The 6,140-nt window shown below is 46.7% G+C and overlaps 1 pseudogene; it reads left to right on the top strand.

The window, feature by feature from the left end:
- Positions 1–1,675: 1,675 nt before the first annotated feature.
- On the top strand, positions 1,676–5,206 carry LOC125520627 (annotated as a pseudogene).
- Positions 5,207–6,140: the final 934 nt, after the last annotated feature.

The raw sequence follows: 6,140 nt of genomic DNA, 5'->3' as shown, positions 1-6,140 counted from the left end.
TTGGAGGGAGAAAAAAGTAGATCTACAACATAAAGAAAGCTTTCCCCCTTACTTACCTATCAAAAAGGTAATTTAACCACTTAATTTGGATGAATCTATGGTGCAAATGAGGTGAGGAGGAGGAGGCAGCCGAGACAAGCTGGGAGGAGGAGGAGGGGAGAATGAAGTGGAGAAAGTGAGTGTGGTAGGTGGCTGTCCAAAATATCTAGCTGGTCTCAGGTTACTAATGGCGCACCACCGTGTGTTTGGTGCGCCATTAGTAACGAGGACACTAATGGCGCACCTGTATCTGGTGCGCCACTGCTATATAGCACTGACGCATCACATACATGGTGCGTCATTAATGTCCATATCAGCTATAGCCCTTTTCCTAGTAGTGTCCAAATCAGACTTTATATGAATTTTGGGTTATATATTTTCCGCTTAGTTCTTTAGAATGAAACTACTTTGATCTTGTTGATCGTCTTGCCTAAATGCATACCACCTGGCAAACTAATATTGTTGATTGTGTTATTTAATTGTATCGGTGGCCTTGATTTTTTGTTTCTTTTATTATTAAAAGTTCGCCCCAGGTAACTTCGAATCCTAGATCCGCGACTGTCCATACGCCTCCCCTCTTTCCTGAAATGGGCCACCCTAATTACCCCGTAACCCATCCCCTAATCTTCTATACTCGCTTTGTACCATACTCTATCCTTTTCGGTTTATAAGGCTTATCTCAAAATTTTAGTTTTTTCATTTTATAAGGCTCAATTTGGTTGTTCCCCATCACATGTTCAGACTTCAAGGTGCATTAAATCATTGCATGCAAGTAGTAAGAGAAAATTGACCAATGCATGCACTTTATGTATGCATGCATTGCAATTAATGCATTCGTAAACACAATTTTTTGAGAAAAACAAAAGCATTAATTGGGTGCTTTTGCAAACTAGAAAAAATATTCCACCACTCATCATCTATCTTGGTAGTTGAGATTTTTGAATTGAGCCTTATGAACCGGAAAGGAGGGAGTAATATATATCGTTTTAGCAGTTTAATTTGAGCTGCTAAAATGACATATATTATATGATGCAGAGGTAGTACATAACCTGCTGCCTACTTTCCAAATGGGGAGATCCCAGCCTATCGGAAATTGAGCGTGCGTGCTAGCAACGCCCCCATTTGCATGACTAGATTGTTCATAGATTTCTAGAGATTTATCTACACTATAATTTGGAGGAAAAGTACCACCCTCCTAGGTCTATTCGTGCAATATCTGTATTTTTCTTGTGGCGTCAACTGTCAAGCGATATTTGATTGATCTTGTCCTTGAAGTTGCTTCGTCACGGAGGAAAACTCCATGCTTGGAGTACGTCTACGAGTGTGGGTGTGGCCACGCACGCCCCACCGCTAGCTATTGGTGGTGAAACAACCCCCGCGTGCGCCGACCACGCTCAGCTCCCAACCGAAGCCACCTCACCGACAGTGGGGTCGACATACCGCCAGGAGCCTAAGCAAACAAAGCGTTGGCCCCACAAGTCATAGACCAGAGAGTGTTGCCCTGAATCGCACAACCCAACCAATTAACAAATCAAACCTGCAGCCGGGCCCCACCACTCCCCACCGCGTGGACCCGGCCGGCCAACGCCACGTCGCCACGTACGCGGCGGGGATCCCCTATACAAGGGGCCACGCCACCGCCGACGTGCCGTCGCCGTCCTCGCCGTCGCCTTCCCCAATCCCCACGGCTCTCCCTCCTCCTCCGCCACTCCTCCCCGCCTTAAAGCTCTCCCGCATTGCAATCCCCCATGGCCTCCTACACCCGCCCGAACCCCGCCAACCCTAGTAGCCCGGCCCCGTCGGCGCCGCCGCTCTACCCGTCGCTCACCATGGCGGACCTGGCGCCGGTCGAGATCCCGCGGTCCCCGGCCTCCCCCGACGCGCCGGCGCCGTCGGACGACGTGCTGCTGCGCGCCCCCGGCGCGCAGCTCCACCTAATCGACCGCCAGCGCAGCCACCCGCTGGCCGCCGGCGACCTCTCCCTCCACCGCATCCGCGCCGGCGACACCTCCCTCGCCGCCATCGCGGCCCTGGGACCCGTCCAGTGGCCGCTCGCCCGCGACGTCGCCGCCGTCAAGCTCGACCCGCGCCACTACTCCTTCTCCTTCGCCGTCCCCGCCTCCGCCGACGACCCGGCCCCCGAGCCGCTCCACTACGGCCTCACGCTCTCCGCCCCCGACCCGCGCCTCGACGCCCTGCTCGGCGCCTACACCAGGTTCTCCGCCCACTCCGTGGCCGGCAGCGAGGGGCTCGCCGACGGGGTGCGCGGCGAGGTGGAGGCCGCCGCGTACTGGACCGCCGTCGCGCCCAACGTCGAGGAGTACGGAGCGCCGTCGCCAGGGCCATCGCGTCCGGCGCCGAGAACGTCGCCAAGGGGATCCTGTGGTGCGGGGTGATGACCGTCGACAGGCTCCGGTGGGGGCAGGAGGTTCTCAGGAAGAGGATTCAGCCCGGCGATACCGAGGCCGAGGTCAGTCCGGAGATGCTCAGGCGGATCAAAAGGTAGTGCTTTCTTTCTCAGTTCTTCATACTGAATCTGTTTCTAATTTGCAGTCATGCGAATTTATTCAGTGCAATTTGTGATGCATAATGAGTAAATGCTTCAGATTTTGGGCACATCACAGTTCATAGTTAGATTAGATTAGTAGCTTAAATCGTGATGCAATCTGCCATGATGGGTATCTCATTTCCATTCAAAGGTAGCACTGTTTTTCTTAGATTTTTCATACCAAATGTGTTTTTGATTTGCAGTCACAGTTCAGTAGAATTTGTGCTGTAGGAGGAAATTCTTCAGGCTTTGAGCATGTCGCACTTCATAGTTAGATTAGATTAGTAGTTTAAATCGTGATGCCATGTGCCATCATCGGTATCTCATTTCCATTTGCTGATATTTCAGTTGTGTCAAAAATCTTTATGATTATTATGGATAATCTCCCCAAATTATTCATGCAATTGTGCTGACACTTGCTGTTTGGCATCCCGTTCCCTGGTGCTATGTCAAACTTGGCTGGTTAGTCCTGTTCTGATGGTGATTGGTGAATTATAGCTATGGCTTGATGCCGTGATTGCGTATTATATCATATAGGAAGAATCACAAGCACTCATGTCAAAAGGCTCTGTGATTGTAGGCAGCTGCATTTTGGTGAATTTTGCCACTGGACTTAAACTTGTGCTCCTTATTTTGAGATTTCTGGCGTTGCTCTGCTTTTATGTTTTTAGGCTTCCTTGTGCTTAATTACACAATTTGAGAATACGTAATTTCAGTCAAATACTCATATTTCTGGTACTGTCGGTCTGAAAGAATATGTGCATGTGATTGTTGGCAGGGCTAAGAAGGTGACAAAAATGTCCGAGAAAGTGGCAACTGGAATACTGTCTGGAGTTGTGAAGCTTACTAGCTCTGTTACAAGCTCATTGGTTAACTCAAAAGCTGGCAAGAAGTTCTTCAGCCTATTGCCTGGAGAGGTTATTCTTGCTTCACTTGATGGATTTGGTATGTGATCCTTTTCTTGAAAATAATGTGACCTAAGTTAGTATTGGTGGTAGTACATCTTGTGCTGTTGGTAAGGTAGTTGCCATGTGAATCATGAAAAAGATGCCAACTTTCACTATACCATGAAACATGAACAATATACCATACGGGCACATTTAATTTGAACTTGCCTACAGAAGTGTAGAAACATCACCTAAGTTTTACTAGTTGAAAGTAAGCAGCCTGTGGGTGTTCTTTAGTGGCCATTTAACCCCTGGTACTCTACAATTAGGAAGGGGAGTAAATCGGTTGGCAATTATCTTTTTCCTTGTACCCTCTATTCTCTATGTTATACACATTATGTCTTGCTTCAGTCCTACATTAAAAATGGTTAATTACTGCTGCTTCTCTTCGCAAAAAGGTTGTGAACGTTAATTGAGCTATCAGCTACTGGCACCATATTCATAGCGAAATCACTGGCAGCGATTACTTATAGTACAGACACCCAGTGGTGATGCCATCAAGTTCTATACAGTGAAAATGGCTATTGTTTACTCTATATGCTAGTTGAACTTGCCTCAGTATATTGGAGTGAACTCTGTTGCCAACTGCCACTATACTTCCTTAAATCTGAATATTTGGGGCTCCTTAAATCTGAATATTAGGGATGCCGGCTCTCATGAAACATTTATGTGAATCTTGTAAGTGATAACATGATCTCCTAGGAGCACATTGTGATCTGCACTTGCTCTTGCAAAATAGTTTCTATCAAATAATCTGCTCAGTTGTTTCTAACTTTTAGTTGTATGGAATTTCTGTGTGCCTGAACATCATTCTTGAAAATAACAGGGGAACTTACTTTCTTCTGGTGTTTGATTATGCCAGCCCGCTTATGTATATTTCACTGGTGTCAACAGGCAAGATTTCTGACGCCGTAGAAGTGGCTGGGAAGGATGTGCTATCAACATCGTCGACGGTGACGACCGGTCTTGTATCCCACAAGTACGTGTTATTCTACCTCATATCCTTGTTTCTACTCCCTCTTGGTTCTTGGACCAGAACATGGAGCACTTCCCCTCACACCATCCTTCTTCTTTGTTCGTCAGGTACGGAGAGAAAGCTGCTGCGGCAACCAACGAAGGGCTCGATGCGGCAGGCCACGCCATCGGAACGGCGTGGGCTGTGTTCAAGCTCCGGCAGGCATTGAACCCGAAGAGCGTCCTGAAACCCACGTCGCTCGCCAAGTCCAGCATCAAGGCTGGAGCCGCGGAGCTCCGGGCGAAGAGCAGCAAGAGCAAGTAGGGTCTGAAGCAGTCTTCGCCGCAGCCGGTGGTATTGGGGCCTGACGAGATCAGAAGCTTGCATACCCTGTCAGTCCCCGCTGATGTGCCGCCTTGTTTGTAGATATGTGTGCTGGAAACAGAGAACAACCTGCCTGTCATGTCTTTCGCTCTGCTGATGTGCTTCCTAGTGGAGTATCTGTTGCTTAGTTTCGTTATGTGCTCTGTCTGGAGTATCTGTTGCTTAGTTTCGTTATGTGCTCGGTCTGTCGATGAAATGGAGTAGGTTCACTGGATTTTACTGCTGTTATTGTGGTGTTGGCCCTTGCTGTAATGCTGAAGGCCTAAGCTTGAACTGAATGGTTGATGCTTTTTCCAAAATTGTTGTAGCGAAATAAAAATATGCTTTAACTAAGCAGTACGAAATTATAAGAAAGTTGAAGCAGGAAATTGCTTTTGGAGGCAGAGCTCCATGAAGGCCTCCACATGCAAAATTCAAAATTCGTGAAAGTCATATTTTCACATTTTAAAAAATTCTGAAAAAAATACAGATATAGATGAAGGCTGCACAAGTGTATAAATTTTTAGGATGAAATATGTTGAAATGAGGGCCGTGAAACAAAAATCTGAGGCTTTTTAACACATGATATTATTCGTCCTCGCAGAGCATGGATTTGTACTATTATTTTGCACAGTTCACATTTCAACATATTTCTCTGAAATTTTACACACTGACACCACTCATCCTTGTTCCTCCGTTTCTAAATATAGTATGTATAGTTTTTGGCACAGAAATTAAAAAACGCACATGAAGAAAAAATTTCACAAGTTTTGGATGAGATTACACATGACTGATTGAGAAAATAGAAAAGCTTGTCTGATATAAGAAAATGTAATCAAATCCCTAAAAAAATTATTCAAACGAGTGGTGTAACACAATACATCTTATATTTTGGAATTTTTCTTAATTTTTTTTATCAAAAGGGGTCTTCCCCCACCCCACTTTTATAGAAAACGAGGAAAGCAAGTCACGGTGACTGTTACAAGCAATCGGGTCTACAGGAAGTGGTCGACCAGAGAATAGAAATGCAACTCTACATCTTAAAGCGCTAGCCCGAAAAACTGAAACAAGAAACTGCTAAGCAAGAGTCTAGTGCCACGCAGGGCAAACACCGAAACCACCAGCCAAGCAATACAGAATGTTCCTCAGAGAATAGAACAACCATCAACTTGCTCGCGAGATCATCCCGAATGAGCTTTCAGCATGTTTCCACCCCGGGTCCTCTTTGCACACGCTCTCAGTTCCCAACCCAAGCGATCCTGAGCAGCTCGCCTCTTTAACGGTCCAG

This window comes from Triticum urartu, chromosome 7, assembly GCF_003073215.2.
Source record: "Triticum urartu cultivar G1812 chromosome 7, Tu2.1, whole genome shotgun sequence".
Classification (NCBI taxonomy): Eukaryota; Viridiplantae; Streptophyta; class Magnoliopsida; order Poales; family Poaceae; genus Triticum; species Triticum urartu.
This window is presented reverse-complemented; position numbering and strand designations above follow the sequence as displayed.